At 47.4% G+C, this 15,393-nt stretch overlaps 17 non-coding genes across 17 annotated transcripts; all 17 read left to right on the forward strand.

The window, feature by feature from the left end:
• Positions 1–5,284: 5,284 nt before the first annotated feature.
• LOC135027001 (U1 spliceosomal RNA) lies at positions 5,285–5,448 on the forward strand. The gene has a single exon (XR_010223544.1). It is a non-coding gene; the product is annotated as a U1 spliceosomal RNA (small nuclear RNA).
• Positions 5,449–5,600: 152 nt separating this feature from the next.
• Positions 5,601–5,763, forward strand: LOC135026974 (U1 spliceosomal RNA). The gene has a single exon (XR_010223524.1). It is a non-coding gene; the product is annotated as a U1 spliceosomal RNA (small nuclear RNA).
• A 671-nt stretch (positions 5,764–6,434) lies between these two features.
• Positions 6,435–6,598, forward strand: LOC135027028 (U1 spliceosomal RNA). Its single transcript, XR_010223569.1, has one exon. It is a non-coding gene; the product is annotated as a U1 spliceosomal RNA (small nuclear RNA).
• Positions 6,599–6,750: 152 nt separating this feature from the next.
• LOC135026942 (U1 spliceosomal RNA) lies at positions 6,751–6,913 on the forward strand. The gene has a single exon (XR_010223498.1). It is a non-coding gene; the product is annotated as a U1 spliceosomal RNA (small nuclear RNA).
• Positions 6,914–7,572: 659 nt separating this feature from the next.
• Positions 7,573–7,736, forward strand: LOC135027032 (U1 spliceosomal RNA). Its single transcript, XR_010223573.1, has one exon. It is a non-coding gene; the product is annotated as a U1 spliceosomal RNA (small nuclear RNA).
• A 152-nt stretch (positions 7,737–7,888) lies between these two features.
• LOC135026943 (U1 spliceosomal RNA) lies at positions 7,889–8,051 on the forward strand. Its single transcript, XR_010223499.1, has one exon. It is a non-coding gene; the product is annotated as a U1 spliceosomal RNA (small nuclear RNA).
• Positions 8,052–8,723: 672 nt separating this feature from the next.
• LOC135027029 (U1 spliceosomal RNA) lies at positions 8,724–8,887 on the forward strand. Its single transcript, XR_010223570.1, has one exon. It is a non-coding gene; the product is annotated as a U1 spliceosomal RNA (small nuclear RNA).
• A 152-nt stretch (positions 8,888–9,039) lies between these two features.
• LOC135026926 (U1 spliceosomal RNA) lies at positions 9,040–9,202 on the forward strand. Its single transcript, XR_010223487.1, has one exon. It is a non-coding gene; the product is annotated as a U1 spliceosomal RNA (small nuclear RNA).
• A 659-nt stretch (positions 9,203–9,861) lies between these two features.
• LOC135027033 (U1 spliceosomal RNA) lies at positions 9,862–10,025 on the forward strand. Its single transcript, XR_010223574.1, has one exon. It is a non-coding gene; the product is annotated as a U1 spliceosomal RNA (small nuclear RNA).
• A 152-nt stretch (positions 10,026–10,177) lies between these two features.
• On the forward strand, positions 10,178–10,340 carry LOC135026945 (U1 spliceosomal RNA). Its single transcript, XR_010223501.1, has one exon. It is a non-coding gene; the product is annotated as a U1 spliceosomal RNA (small nuclear RNA).
• Positions 10,341–11,011: 671 nt separating this feature from the next.
• On the forward strand, positions 11,012–11,175 carry LOC135027039 (U1 spliceosomal RNA). Its single transcript, XR_010223580.1, has one exon. It is a non-coding gene; the product is annotated as a U1 spliceosomal RNA (small nuclear RNA).
• Positions 11,176–11,327: 152 nt separating this feature from the next.
• On the forward strand, positions 11,328–11,490 carry LOC135026927 (U1 spliceosomal RNA). The gene has a single exon (XR_010223488.1). It is a non-coding gene; the product is annotated as a U1 spliceosomal RNA (small nuclear RNA).
• Positions 11,491–12,149: 659 nt separating this feature from the next.
• LOC135026894 (U1 spliceosomal RNA) lies at positions 12,150–12,313 on the forward strand. The gene has a single exon (XR_010223457.1). It is a non-coding gene; the product is annotated as a U1 spliceosomal RNA (small nuclear RNA).
• Positions 12,314–12,465: 152 nt separating this feature from the next.
• LOC135026946 (U1 spliceosomal RNA) lies at positions 12,466–12,628 on the forward strand. The gene has a single exon (XR_010223502.1). It is a non-coding gene; the product is annotated as a U1 spliceosomal RNA (small nuclear RNA).
• Positions 12,629–13,302: 674 nt separating this feature from the next.
• LOC135026902 (U1 spliceosomal RNA) lies at positions 13,303–13,466 on the forward strand. The gene has a single exon (XR_010223464.1). It is a non-coding gene; the product is annotated as a U1 spliceosomal RNA (small nuclear RNA).
• A 152-nt stretch (positions 13,467–13,618) lies between these two features.
• Positions 13,619–13,781, forward strand: LOC135026941 (U1 spliceosomal RNA). Its single transcript, XR_010223497.1, has one exon. It is a non-coding gene; the product is annotated as a U1 spliceosomal RNA (small nuclear RNA).
• A 655-nt stretch (positions 13,782–14,436) lies between these two features.
• LOC135027020 (U1 spliceosomal RNA) lies at positions 14,437–14,600 on the forward strand. Its single transcript, XR_010223562.1, has one exon. It is a non-coding gene; the product is annotated as a U1 spliceosomal RNA (small nuclear RNA).
• Positions 14,601–15,393: the final 793 nt, after the last annotated feature.

Consider the following 15,393-nt stretch of genomic DNA (forward strand, 5'->3'; position numbering starts at 1 on the left):
TACACTATAAATCATGAACTGCACTATACATTTAAACTGTACAATAATACAACAGTTAATAAGGCTATGGGTGTGGAGTGTAAGAGGGTGAGGGAATCACAAGCCCGAAGCTTTATTGAAAGACTGACACATATAAGGGGAGGATTAATAAATAGAAAGACATCCTTTACTACAGAATGTAGTCCAATCCGGTCTTTCAACTCTTCCACAATTGAAAAACGGATAGTGTTCCCAAGCCTTCCATCCTGGAATATCTTTGGTCTTTCGCCAATGAAGAAAGCAATCCCTCCCTCCAGCAGACCCTTCAACCACAATACAAGATCACAGCCAAAAGGCCGAGAAGCAACTACACTTGAGCTTAACAAAAATGGCTAAAACTTAGTGGAGGAAAGTGCAGTGCACCAAAACATAAGCTGACACAATCATGGAGAATGCGCCAGCATATATGCTCTTCTATCTATATTTTGCAAACCTGCTCTTGTCCCCTCCAGCTGCTCTATGTAGATTTAACGTCTGGCAAGGTGCATAACCCACTGACAAGCAGGCACACTCCTGCATGAGTTTTCTCTCTCACTAGCTGGATGATACACAATCATTTGCATGTGCTCCACCTCCGACACACCACCCACCCAACCACCCAGTCACCAGAGCCACCCACAAACCAACTGGCTCCGTGATTTAATTTGCACAGTGTAGTCATCCAGGCAGCATGTCCTTCTCAATGGAAGGATCTCTGGTTCCATGGAATCTTCCGCATTGGAATGCTGCGGAACAAAAAGGATTTAAATATTCAGCTTGCTAGCATTCAATGTACCTGTGGCTTGGCTCTAGCACATGGGTCTTCATCCTGTGGCCCTCCAGCTGCTGTGAAACTACACATCCCAGCATGCCCAGCCACAGTTTTGCTATTAAGGTATGCTAAAACTGAGGCAGGGCATGCTGGGATGTGTAGTTCCACAGCAGCTGGAGGGTCGCAGGTTGAAGACCCATGTTTTAGCATGCCTGTTCTATGATGCATGTTCGGTGATGTCACAATCAGCTTGGAATGGGGTGTCTAGCAGGCATTTGCTGACAGCCACTTGAGGGAGACACACATCAGGAGATGCAGCATATCGGAGGTCTTCGATGCCTTTCCAGCAAATGCACACCACCTGCTGCTGGTCTGGACACAAAACAATGCCCACAATCGAAGTCCCAAAATGCCCAACTACAGGATTCATGTAAGTAGTGAATTTAGGAATGAATTTAGAAGTAGGAAATTAAGTTAGTTCACAAGTACATTCAAATTCAGATCTAAAGTCTAGGTAGGCCTCACGTCCTGGCAGCCGCCAGCATTTAAAAATGCCTTGATTAGAGGTACGGAATTAAATGTAGATAAGAAGTAGACACAAAATAAGACTCCGCAGAGCAGTTATCAGGTGTTTTTATCAATTGTTGCATTTAAAAAATCAAGCAATTAGGGAACACAATGTTGCAACAATGTAACCCTATTTGCAAAATAGTACTAAATAAGTTTGTCGATGTAAGACATTTGCAAAGGCGCATCCAAAACACGCTGGAAAATGCAACTGAATCTGTTTTTGGAGGCTTGAATAGGAAATGTGCATCGGTCCTACAAGTACTGAAAGCTCTTCTCCCATCTCCCTTTTCTGAAAAGCCATTTAATATATGGTTCCCAGATAGGGGACATATCAGATATTGCCTTTCAAAAGCAGCAAATATCATACCACTTCTATTGCCATCAAAGATAAACATTGATTGTTTTCAGATATTGGATTGAAAAAGCAGTCTTTATTGACATAAAGAAGCAAAAAAAACATACATAAACATTACACACATAAGTACTGTGTTGCAGCACAGCCAAAACACAATACAAATGCTGTCGGTATAGTACAGTTCAAGAACTACAGCACAGGCCAGCCTACACTATAAATCATGAACTGCACTATACATTTAAACAATACAATAGTTAATAAGGCTATGGGTGTGGAGTGTAAGAGGGTGACGGAATCACAAGCCCAAAGCTTTATTGAAAGACAGACACATATAAAGGGAGGATTAATAAATACAAAAATACCCTTTACTATAGAATGTAGTCCAATCCGGTCTTTCAACTCTTCCACAACTGAAAAACAGATAGTGTTCCCAAGCCTTCCATCCTGGAATATCTTCAGTCTCTCGCCAATGAAGAAAACAATCCCTCCAGCAGACTCTTCAACCACGATACAATATCACAGCCAAAAGAGCGAGAAGCAACTACACTTGCGTTTAAACAAAATGGCTAAAACTTAGTGGAGGAAAGTGCAGTGCACCAAAACATAAGCTGACACAATCATGGAGAATGCGCCAGCATATATGCTCTTCTGTCTATATTTTCCAAACCTGCTCTTGTCCCCTCCAGTTGCTCCATGTAGATTTGACGTCTGGCAAGGTGCATAACTCACTGACAAACAGGCACACTCCTGCATTAGTTTTCTCTCTCACTAGCTGGATGATACACATTCATTTGCATGTGCTCCACCTCCGATATACCGCCCACCCAACCACCCAGTCACCAGAGCCACCCACAAGCCAACTAGCTCCGTGATTTAATTTGCACAGTGCAGTCATCCAGGCAGCATGTCCTTCTCAATGGAATAATCTCTGGTTCCATGGAATCTTCCGCATTGGAATGCTGCGGAACAAAAAGGATTTAAACATTCAGCTTGCTAGCATTCAATGTACCTGCGGTTTGGTTCTAGCACATGGGTCTTCATCCTGTGGCCCTCCAGCTGCTGTGAAACTACACATCCCAGCATGCCCTGCCACAGTTTTGCTATTAAGGTATGCTAAAACTGAGGCAGGGCATGCTGGGATATGTAGTTCCACAGCAGCTGGAGGGTCGCAGGTTGAAGACCCATGTTCTAGCATGCCTGTTCTATGATGCATGTTCCGTGATGTCACAATCAGCTTGGAATGGGGTGTCTAGCATGCATTTGCTGACAGCCACTTGAGGCAGACACACATCAGGAGATGCAGCATATCGGAGGTCTTCGATGCCTTTCCAGCAAATGCACACCACCAGCTGCTGGTCTGGACACAAAACAATGCCCACAATTGAAGGCTCAAAATGCCCAACTACAGGATTAATGTAAGTAGTGAATTTAGGAATGAATTTAGAAGTAGGAAATTAAGTTAGTTCACAAGTACATTCAAATTCAGATCTAAAGACTAGGTAGGCCTCACGTCCTGGCAGCGCCCAGCATTTAAAAATGCCTTGATTAGAGGTAGGGAATTAAATGTAGATAAGAAGTAGACACAAAATAAGACTCCACAGAGCAATTATCAGGTGTCTTTATCAATTTTTGCATTTAAAAATTCAAGCAATTAGGGAACACAATGTTGCGACAATGTAACCCTATTTGCAAAATAGTACTAAATAAGTTTGTCGATGTAAGACATTTGCAAAGGCGCAAACAATACACGCTGGAAAATGCAACTGAATCTGTTTTTGGAGGTTAGAATAAATGCAGGATCAAGTAGCTCAATGGGCAGGGTGTTTGATTAGAATTCAACAGGTTATAGGTTTGAATCCTGGGTATGATAGTTTGAGGTGTATGTTTGTATATATTAGTCACACATGGCTTACTTGTACAAATGGCATGTCACCAGTTAGTGCTGACTGCTGATATGCCATTTACACAAACATGCCATGTGTGACTGTATATGCATTTAAGGAGGGCACCCCGGCAATACCACAAACCATTGAGTGTCAAGTATACTAGATATATCTTCATATCTCATGTGCTTTCTCTGAGACCAATCTTGTTATGCCCCTTCCCCACAAGGCATGCACCTTTTGTCCATATTGAAAAAATGGGGAGGGAGGGAGGGAGGGAGGGGGGGGGGCATATAATTCTCTGTCACAGGGATCCAAAAAGTCTAGTTATGGCTCTGGTATGCATTATGTAATCTGGCAGACCATCTCTCCAACACTGGCTGGTTGGAATAGAAATCCGGTTATCTATGTGAGCAAATGACCATCAACGATTTACTCTCAAACACTAAAAAATGGACAAAAATGGTCCCCTAAACAAATTGGTTAAATTTTGGGTTTAACCAATTTGTGTAATGACCATTTTTGACCACTTTTCTAGTGTTTGGGAGCAAATGGCTAATTGACATTTGCTCCAATACATTACCAGATTTTCATTCCATCCATCCAGACTGGATAGATAGCCTGACAGATAATTGTGTAGTGTACGCCCAGGATAACTGTCAGTCATGCTTTATTTTATGACGGCACATAAATGGGTGGGCAGATCCAGGGCAAGCACTGCCCACTCATGCATAGTTGTCAACTGATGTGAAGTTCCAGGGGGCAATCTCAGTTATAAAGAGAAGTATCTGGAAATTGTCCCTAGTTAAAAAAAAAAATTTGATCACCTCCATTTATTTAGTATGATATCCCAGGTGATAGGATGCCAGCAGTCAGAACAACATACTTTATTAAATAACACATCTCAAACTACCATACCCAGGATTCAAACCTATAACCTGTTGAATTCTAATCAAACACCCTACCTATTGAGCTATTTGATCCTGCATAAAAATTGTGAACATTATATGAAGCTATTGGTACTTTGCAAAAAAAAAAAGAATCAGCATTACAACGCAGCAGATCCATGCAGTTTGCAGCCACACACTACATGTATCTGCTCAGCCACAATGCTGATTATTTCTTCACAAAGTGCAAGGTGAGCTCCAAACAGAATTCTCTAGCTTAGAATTATACCTTTCTTTGCCAAACCTAGAAGTCGGGCCCCCCACCCTGGGATCCCCCAGAGGGAGGCCTGCACCGTCATGCGGCAGGCTTGTCCGTTTTGGAAGCAGGCTGATGGGCAGCCCAGGATTGCTTCAGTCTGGGCTTGGCAGGTCTGGAAACATGAGCTTGCTTTGGGTATGCCTGACCTTGGGTACGCTTTACCTGGAAGATGAAAGGGCCAAGAAAAGTACTTTTAGCCTTCTGCGTGGTAGGAGTCATACTAGGTAGGCAAGCTGTTTTAGCAGTAGCCAGATCAGCTACAATCTTATTGAGGTCTTCTCCAAAAGGAGATTCAACTGAGGCAGCACAAGGGAACTCTCATCTGGGGACAACAACTGCAGGGAGAACACATATTTTCAGATGAACATGGTAGGGCAGAAGGCTGCCTAATACTGAAGCACCCCCAAACAACAAATCAAATGCAACTTACTTGACAGAGATGTGCCTGAGCAACGGCCCTCCCCAGCCCTATCCCAAATCATACTTATTTTGCATAGGAGATACCATGGTCATGAAGATTGTTCTCCCAGGGTTAGGTTCATTCATTGCATTCTGGGTATGCTGACCCCTGTGATTTCCCCAAATGTGGGAAACTCGACTGCATTATTTGTGGTAGTGGGGGACTGTGTTTGTGCTTTCCTCTGGTCAGCTCTGGTAAAAGTCATATTTCTTTGTCTCAGATCTTCCTCTAGCCTTGTTCTTCTTTCGAGAGTTCCCTTGTGCTGCCTCAGTTGGATCTCCTTCACTTGACAGGGGGGTGCCCGAGCAGCGACCCTCCCAAGCTCTAGCCCAACTCCTACTTACCAGCCAGGTGAGATACTATGATCATGAAGTTGCTTCTCCCAGGGCAAGGCTCACCCATTGCACTCTGGGTGTGCTGCCCCTGCGATTTCCCCAAATGTGGGAAACTTGACTGCATAATTTGAGTGTTCCCTGGTCGGCTCTCATGTAATTCAGATCTCTTTGTCTCAGGTCTCTCTCCAGCCTAGTTTGCTGTCTGTTTCCACTTCTCTTTTCTTGAGCCGCTCCCTTCTATGCCCTTGCGCACTATCCTTACTTCTCCCGTCTGCTTACTTTGTGCCTTCCAATGCACAATGCAAACTACAGGTAGTGCTGCAGGGCCCACACCCTTTTACTTGCCGTACAGAGCAGCTCTGGAGCTGTTACAGAGCCCAGCTACTGCAAGAAATCAGCTTGAATGCTTCAGGGGCTGAGGCATAGCCAACATGAGCCCCACACCGAAGGAGGGTGGAGGTGTTTAATGCGAACTAGGGGTCATCCAAGCGCCGCAAAAGGCCGCCATGCCCTGCACGCCCCTTTTCTCTTTTCACATGCAGACGAGGGTTGAAGCCAACTTTGACCCACTGCTTGGATGACATCACCATATGCAAATCCATCTGCTGCAGGCCTTCCCCCAGGAATGCTTGCACTAGTTGTTGCATTTGGTTTGTTGTTTGGGGGTGCTTCAGTTTTAGGCAGCCTTCTGCCCTCCCATGTTCATCTGAAAATATGTGTTCTCCCTGCAGTTGTTGTCCCCAGATGAGAGTTCCCTTGTGCTGCCTCAGTTGAATCTCCTTTACTTGACAGAGATGTGCCTGAGCAGCGGCCCTCCCCAGCCCTATCCCAAATCATACTTATTTTGCATAGGCGATACCATGGTCATGAAGATTGTTTTCCCAGGGTGAGGTTCATTCATTGCATTCTGGGTATGCTGACCCCTGTGATTTCCCCAAATGTGGGAAACTCGACTGCATTATTTGTGGTAGTGGGGGACTGTGTTTGTGCTTTCCTCTGGTCAGCTCTGGTAAAAGTCAGATTTCTTTGTCTCAGATCTTCCTCTAGCCTTGTTCTTCTTTCGAGAGTTCCCTTGTGCTGCCTCAGTTGGATCTCCTTCACTTGACAGGGGGGTACCCGAGCAGCGACCCTCCCCAGCTCTAGCCCAAATCCTACTTACCTGCCAGGTGAGATACTATGATCATGAAGGTGCTTCTCCCAGGGCAAGGCTCACCCATTGCACTCTGGGTGTGCTGCTCCTGTGATTTCCCCAAATGTGGGAAACTTGACTGCATAATTTGTGTTTCCCCTGGTCGGCTCTCGTATAATTCAGATCTCTTTGTCTCAGGTCTCTCTCCAGCCTAGTTTGCTGTCTGTTTCCACTTCTCTTTTCTTGAGCTGCTCCCTTCTATGCCCTTGCGCACTATCCTGACTTCTCCCGTCTGCTTACTTTGTGCCTTCCAAACTACAGGTAGTGCTGCAGGGCCCACACCCTTTTACTTGCCGTACAGAGCAGCTCTGGAGCTGTTACAGTGCCCAGCTGCTGCAAGAAATCAGCTTGTATGCTTCAGGGGCTGTGGCATAGCCAACATGAGCCCCACACCGAAGGAGGGTGGAGGTGTTTAATGCGAACTAGGGGTCATCCAAGCGCCGCAAAAGGCCGCCATGCCCTGCACGCCCCTTTTCTCTTTTCATATGCAGACGAGGGTTGAAGCCAACTTTGACCCACTGCTTGGATGACATCACCATATGCAAATCCATCTGCTGCAGGCCTTCCCCCAGGAATGCTTGCACTAGTTGTTGCATTTGGTTTGTTGTTTGGGGGTGCTTCAGTATTAGGCAGCCTTCTGCCCTCCCATGTTCAGCTGAAAATATGTGTTCTCCCTGCAGTTGTTGTCCCCAGATGAGAGTTCCCTTGTGCTGCCTCAGTTGAATCTCCTTTACTTGACAGAGATGTGCCTGAGCAGCGGCCCTCCCCAGCCCTATCCCAAATCATACTTATTTTGCATAGGAGATACCATGGTCATGAAGATTGTTCTCCCAGGGTGAGGTTCATTCATTGCATTCTGGGTATGCTGACCCCTGTGATTTCCCCAAATGTGGGAAACTCGACTGCATTATTTGTTGTAGTGGGGGACTGTGTTTGTGTTTTCCTCTGGTCAGCTCTGGTAAAAGTCAGATTTCTTTGTCTCAGATCTTCCTCTAGCCTTGTTCTTCTTTCGAGAGTTCCCTTGTGCTGCCTCAGTTGGATCTCCTTCACTTGACAGGGGGGTGCCCGAGCAGCGACCCTCCCCAGCTCTAGCCCAACTCCTACTTACCTGCCAGGTGAGATACTATGATCATGAAGGTGCTTCTCCCAGGGCAAGGCTCACCCATTGCACTCTGGGTGTGCTGCCCCTGCGATTTCCCCAAATGTGGGAAACTTGACTGCATAATTTGAGTGTTCCCTGGTCGGCTCTCATGTAATTCAGATCTCTTTGTCTCAGGTCTCTCTCCAGCCTAGTTTGCTGTCTGTTTCCACTTCTCTTTTCTTGAGCCGCTCCCTTCTATGCCCTTGCGCACTATCCTTACTTCTCCCGTCTGCTTACTTTGTGCCTTCCAATGCACAATGCAAACTACAGGTAGTGCTGCAGGGCCCACACCCTTTTACTTGCCGTACAGAGCAGCTCTGGAGCTGTTACAGAGCCCAGCTACTGCAAGAAATCAGCTTGAATGCTTCAGGGGCTGAGGCATAGCCAACATGAGCCCCACACCGAAGGAGGGTGGAGGTGTTTAATGCGAACTAGGGGTCATCCAAGCGCCGCAAAAGGCCGCCATGCCCTGCACGCCCCTTTTCTCTTTTCACATGCAGACGAGGGTTGAAGCCAACTTTGACCCACTGCTTGGATGACATCACCATATGCAAATCCATCTGCTGCAGGCCTTCCCCCAGGAATGCTTGCACTAGTTGTTGCATTTGGTTTGTTGTTTGGTGGCTGCTTCAGTATTAGGCAGCCTTCTGCCCTCCCATGTTCATCTGAAAATATGTGTTCTCCCTGCAGTTGTTGTCCCCAGATGAGAGTTCCCTTGTGCTGCCTCAGTTGAATCTCCTTTACTTGACAGAGATGTGCCTGAGCAGCGGCCCTCCCCAGCCCTATCCCAAATCATACTTATTTTGCATAGGCGATACCATGGTCATGAAGATTGTTTTCCCAGGGTGAGGTTCATTCATTGCATTCTGGGTATGCTGACCCCTGTGATTTCCCCAAATGTGGGAAACTCGACTGCATTATTTGTGGTAGTGGGGGACTGTGTTTGTGCTTTCCTCTGGTCAGCTCTGGTAAAAGTCAGATTTCTTTGTCTCAGATCTTCCTCTAGCCTTGTTCTTCTTTCGAGAGTTCCCTTGTGCTGCCTCAGTTGGATCTCCTTCACTTGACAGGGGGGTACCCGAGCAGCGACCCTCCCCAGCTCTAGCCCAAATCCTACTTACCTGCCAGGTGAGATACTATGATCATGAAGGTGCTTCTCCCAGGGCAAGGCTCACCCATTGCACTCTGGGTGTGCTGCTCCTGCGATTTCCCCAAATGTGGGAAACTTGACTGCATAATTTGTGTTTCCCCTGGTCGGCTCTCGTATAATTCAGATCTCTTTGTCTCAGGTCTCTCTCCAGCCTAGTTTGCTGTCTGTTTCCACTTCTCTTTTCTTGAGCTGCTCCCTTCTATGCCCTTGCGCACTATCCTGACTTCTCCCGTCTGCTTACTTTGTGCCTTCCAAACTACAGGTAGTGCTGCAGGGCCCACACCCTTTTACTTGCCGTACAGAGCAGCTCTGGAGCTGTTACAGTGCCCAGCTGCTGCAAGAAATCAGCTTGTATGCTTCAGGGGCTGTGGCATAGCCAACATGAGCCCCACACCGAAGGAGGGTGGAGGTGTTTAATGCGAACTAGGGGTCATCCAAGCGCCGCAAAAGGCCGCCATGCCCTGCACGCCCCTTTTCTCTTTTCATATGCAGACGAGGGTTGAAGCCAACTTTGACCCACTGCTTGGATGACATCACCATATGCAAATCCATCTGCTGCAGGCCTTCCCCCAGGAATGCTTGCACTAGTTGTTGCATTTGGTTTGTTGTTTGGGGGTGCTTCAGTATTAGGCAGCCTTCTGCCCTCCCATGTTCATCTGAAAATATGTGTTCTCCCTGCAGTTGTTGTCCCCAGATGAGAGTTCCCTTGTGCTGCCTCAGTTGAATCTCCTTTACTTGACAGAGATGTGCCTGAGCAGCGGCCCTCCCCAGCCCTATCCCAAATCATACTTATTTTGCATAGGAGATACCATGGTCATGAAGATTGTTCTCCCAGGGTGAGGTTCATTCATTGCATTCTGGGTATGCTGACCCCTGTGATTTCCCCAAATGTGGGAAACTCGACTGCATTATTTGTTGTAGTGGGGGACTGTGTTTGTGTTTTCCTCTGGTCAGCTCTGGTAAAAGTCAGATTTCTTTGTCTCAGATCTTCCTCTAGCCTTGTTCTTCTTTCGAGAGTTCCCTTGTGCTGCCTCAGTTGGATCTCCTTCACTTGACAGGGGGGTGCCCGAGCAGCGACCCTCCCCAGCTCTAGCCCAACTCCTACTTACCTGCCAGGTGAGATACTATGATCATGAAGGTGCTTCTCCCAGGGCAAGGCTCACCCATTGCACTCTGGGTGTGCTGCCCCTGCGATTTCCCCAAATGTGGGAAACTTGACTGCATAATTTGAGTGTTCCCTGGTCGGCTCTCATGTAATTCAGATCTCTTTGTCTCAGGTCTCTCTCCAGCCTAGTTTGCTGTCTGTTTCCACTTCTCTTTTCTTGAGCCGCTCCCTTCTATGCCCTTGCGCACTATCCTTACTTCTCCCGTCTGCTTACTTTGTGCCTTCCAATGCACAATGCAAACTACAGGTAGTGCTGCAGGGCCCACACCCTTTTACTTGCCGTACAGAGCAGCTCTGGAGCTGTTACAGAGCCCAGCTACTGCAAGAAATCAGCTTGAATGCTTCAGGGGCTGAGGCATAGCCAACATGAGCCCCACACCGAAGGAGGGTGGAGGTGTTTAATGCGAACTAGGGGTCATCCAAGCGCCGCAAAAGGCCGCCATGCCCTGCACGCCCCTTTTCTCTTTTCACATGCAGACGAGGGTTGAAGCCAACTTTGACCCACTGCTTGGATGACATCACCATATGCAAATCCATCTGCTGCAGGCCTTCCCCCAGGAATGCTTGCACTAGTTGTTGCATTTGGTTTGTTGTTTGGGGGTGCTTCAGTATTAGGCAGCCTTCTGCCCTCCCATGTTCATCTGAAAATATGTGTTCTCCCTGCAGTTGTTGTCCCCAGATGAGAGTTCCCTTGTGCTGCCTCAGTTGAATCTCCTTTACTTGACAGAGATGTGCCTGAGCAGCGGCCCTCCCCAGCCCTATCCCAAATCATACTTATTTTGCATAGGCGATACCATGGTCATGAAGATTGTTTTCCCAGGGTGAGGTTCATTCATTGCATTCTGGGTATGCTGACCCCTGTGATTTCCCCAAATGTGGGAAACTCGACTGCATTATTTGTTGTAGTGGGGGACTGTGTTTGTGCTTTCCTCTGGTCAGCTCTGGTAAAAGTCAGATTTCTTTGTCTCAGATCTTCCTCTAGCCTTGTTCTTCTTTCGAGAGTTCCCTTGTGCTGCCTCAGTTGGATCTCCTTCACTTGACAGGGGGGTACCCGAGCAGCGACCCTCCCCAGCTCTAGCCCAAATCCTACTTACCTGCCAGGTGAGATACTATGATCATGAAGGTGCTTCTCCCAGGGCAAGGCTCACCCATTGCACTCTGGGTGTGCTGCTCCTGCGATTTCCCCAAATGTGGGAAACTTGACTGCATAATTTGTGTTTCCCCTGGTCGGCTCTCGTATAATTCAGATCTCTTTGTCTCAGGTCTCTCTCCAGCCTAGTTTGCTGTCTGTTTCCACTTCTCTTTTCTTGAGCTGCTTTCTTCTATGCCCTTGCGCACTATCCTGACTTCTCCCGTCTGCTTACTTTGTGCCTTCCAAACTACAGGTAGTGCTGCAGGGCCCACACCCTTTTACTTGCCGTACAGAGCAGCTCTGGAGCTGTTACAGTGCCCAGCTGCTGCAAGAAATCAGCTTGTATGCTTCAGGGGCTGTGGCATAGCCAACATGAGCCCCACACCGAAGGAGGGTGGAGGTGTTTAATGCGAACTAGGGGTCATCCAAGCGCCGCAAAAGGCCGCCATGCCCTGCACGCCCCTTTTCTCTTTTCATATGCAGACGAGGGTTGAAGCCAACTTTGACCCACTGCTTGGATGACATCACCATATGCAAATCCATCTGCTGCAGGCCTTCCCCCAGGAATGCTTGCACTAGTTGTTGCATTTGGTTTGTTGTTTGGGGGTGCTTCAGTATTAGGCAGCCTTCTGCCCTCCCATGTTCATCTGAAAATATGTGTTCTCCCTGCAGTTGTTGTCCCCAGATGAGAGTTCCCTTGTGCTGCCTCAGTTGAATCTCCTTTACTTGACAGAGATGTGCCTGAGCAGCGGCCCTCCCCAGCCCTATCCCAAATCATACTTATTTTGCATAGGAGATACCATGGTCATGAAGATTGTTCTCGCAGGGTGAGGTTCATTCATTGCATTCTGGGTATGCTGACCCCTGTGATTTCCCCAAATGTGGGAAACTCGACTGCATTATTTGTTGTAGTGGGGGACTGTGTTTGTGTTTTCCTCTGGTCAGCTCTGGTAAAAGTCAGATTTCTTTGTCTCAGATCTTCCTCTAGCCTTGTTCTTCTTTCGAGAGTTCCCTTGTGCTGCCTCAGTTGGATCTCCTTCACTTGACAGGGGGGTGCCCGAGCAGCGACCCTCCCCAGCTCTAGCCCAACTCCTACTTACCTGCCAGGTGAGATACTATGATCATGAAGGTGCTTCTCCCAGGGCAAGGCTCACCCATTGCACTCTGGGTGTGCTGCCCCTGCGATTTCCCCAAATGTGGGAAACTTGACTGCAGAATTTGTGTTTCCCCTGGTCGGCTCTCGTATAATTCAGATCTCTTTGTCTCAGGTCTCTCTACAGCCTAGTTTGCTGTCTGTTTCCACTTCTTTTTTCTTGAGCCCCTCCCTTTTATACCCTTGTGCACTATCCTGACTTCTCCTCCTGTCTGCTTACTTTGTGCCTTCCAATGCACAATGCAAACTACAGGTAGTGCTGCAGGGCCCACACCCTTTTACTTGCCTTACAGAGCAGCTCTGGAGCTGTTACAGTGCCAAGCTGCTGCAAGAAATCAGCTTGAATGCTTCAGGGGCTGGGGCATGGCCAACATGAGACCCACACCGAAGGAGGGTGGGGGTGTTTCATGCAAACTAAGTGTCATCCAAGCACCGCAAAAGGCCGCCATGCCCTGCACGCCCCTTTTCTCTTTTCATATGCAGACGAGGGTTGAAGCCAACTTTGACCCACTGCTTGGATGACATGACCATATGCAAATCCATCTGCGGCAGGCCTTCCCCCAGGAATGCTTGCACTAGTTGTTGCATTTGGTTTGTTGTTTGGGGGTGCTTCAGTATTAGGCAGCCTTCTGCCCTCCCATGTTCATCTGAAAATATGTGTTCTCCCTGCAGTTGTTGTCCCCAGATGAGAGTTCCCTTGTGCTGCCTCAGTTGAATCTCCTTTACTTGACAGAGATGTGCCTGAGCAGCGGCCCTCCCCAGCCCTATCCCAAATCATACTTATTTTGCATATGAGATACCATGGTCATGAAGATTATTCTCCCAGGGTGAGGTTCATTCATTGCATTCTGGGTATGCTGACCCCTGTGATTTCCCCAAATGTGGGTAACTCGACTGCATTATTTGTGGTAGTGGGGGACTGTGTTTGTGTTTTCCTCTGGTCAGCTCTGGTAAAAGTCAGATTTCTTTGTTTCAGATCTTCCTCTAGCCTTGTTCTTCTTTCGAGAGTTCCCTTGTGCTGCCTCAGTTGGATCTCCTTCACTTGACAGGGGGGTGCCCGAGCAGCGACCCTCCCCAGCTCAAGCCCAACTCCTACTTACCTGCCAGGTGAGATACTATGATCATGAAGGTGCTTCTTCCAGGGCAAGGCTCACCCATTGCACTCTGGGTGTGCTGCCCCTGCGATTTCCCCAAATGTGGGAAACTTGACTGCATAATTTGTGTTTCCCCTGGTCGGCTCTCGTATAATTCAGATCTCTTTGTCTCAGGTCTCTCTCCAGCCTAGTTTGCTGTCTGTTTCCACTTCTTTTTTCTTGAGCCCCTCCCTTTTATACCCTTGTGCACTATCCTGACTTCTCCTCCTGTCTGCTTACTTTGTGCCTTCCAATGCACAATGCAAACTACACACCCTTTTACTTGCCTTACAGAGCAGCTCTGGAGCTGTTACAGTGCCAAGCTGCTGTAAGAAATCAGCTTGAATGCTTCAGGGGCTGGGGCATTGTCAACATGAGCCCCACACCGAAGGAGGGTGGGGGTGTTTAATGCGAACTAAGGGTCATCCAAGCGCCGCAAAAGGCCGCCATGCCCTGCATACCCCTTTTCTCTTTTCATATGCAGATGAGGGATCCAGCCAACTTTGGCCCACTGCTTGGATGACATCACCGTATGCAAATCCGTCTTCTGCAGAACTTCCCCCAGGAATGCTTGTACTAGTTGTTGCATTTGGTTTGTTGTTTGGGGGTGCTTCAGTATTAGGCAGCCTTCTGCCCTCCCATGTTCATCTGAAAATATGTGTTCTCCCTGCAGTTGTTGTCCCCAGATGAGAGTTCCCTTGTGCTGCCTCAGTTGAATCTCCTTTACTTGACAGAGATGTGCCTGAGCAGCGGCCCTCCCCAGCCCTATCCCAAATCATACTTATTTTGCATAGGCGATACCATGGTCATGAAGATTGTTCTCCCAGGGTGAGGTTCATTCATTGCATTCTGGGTATGCTGACCCCTGTGATTTCCCCAAATGTGGGAAACTCGACTGCATTATTTGTGGTAGTGGGGGACTGTGTTTGTGCTTTCCTCTGGTCAGCTCTGGTAAAAGTCAGATTTCTTTGTCTCAGATCTTCCTCTAGCCTTGTTCTTCTTTCGAGAGTTCCCTTGTGCTGCCTCAGTTGGATCTCCTTCATTTGACAGGGGGTGCCCGAGCAGCAATCCTCCACAGCTCTGGCCCAACTCCTACTTACCTGCCAGGTGAGATACTATGATCTTCACTGTTAGGGCAATCAGGATGTGGAATTCCCTGCCAGGGAAGGTGGTAATGGCGGACTCTGTAATTGGATTTAAAAAAGGAATGGATACATTTCTGAATGAAAAAGCTATCCAAGGTTATAATACTTAAAATATCAACATGGTTAATCCGGGGGTAACATGAGTTGTAGTAGCTAACTAGTCATAAAACATTATTCAGCAAGTATGTAGAATCATCACAACTTAAAACAGGTTGAACACGATGGGCAATTTGCCTCTATTCAACCTCAAAAACTATGTTACTATATGTTACTATATTACTATGTTACTGTAGTATACAGAACACCACAATGCAATGAGCAGTGATAGTGAGCACTGATGAGGATACTAGAACTGACACTGAGCAGCAAGATGCAGCACTGGACTATTAGTAATGTACTGTAGTATGCTGAGCACAACAATGCAGCACAAGACAATGAGCAGTGATACTGAGCACTGATGAGGATACTACTGAGAACTGACACTGAGCAGGAGAGACACACTACTAGTATTACTGAGCAGCAATAAGTATCCACTGATACTGAGCACTGATATTGAGATTTCCACTGAGAGAACATAGCCACGTCCTCT

The sequence above is a fragment of the Pseudophryne corroboree genome, unplaced genomic scaffold, assembly GCF_028390025.1.
Source record: "Pseudophryne corroboree isolate aPseCor3 unplaced genomic scaffold, aPseCor3.hap2 scaffold_451, whole genome shotgun sequence".
Lineage (NCBI taxonomy): Eukaryota > Metazoa > Chordata > Amphibia > Anura > Myobatrachidae > Pseudophryne > Pseudophryne corroboree.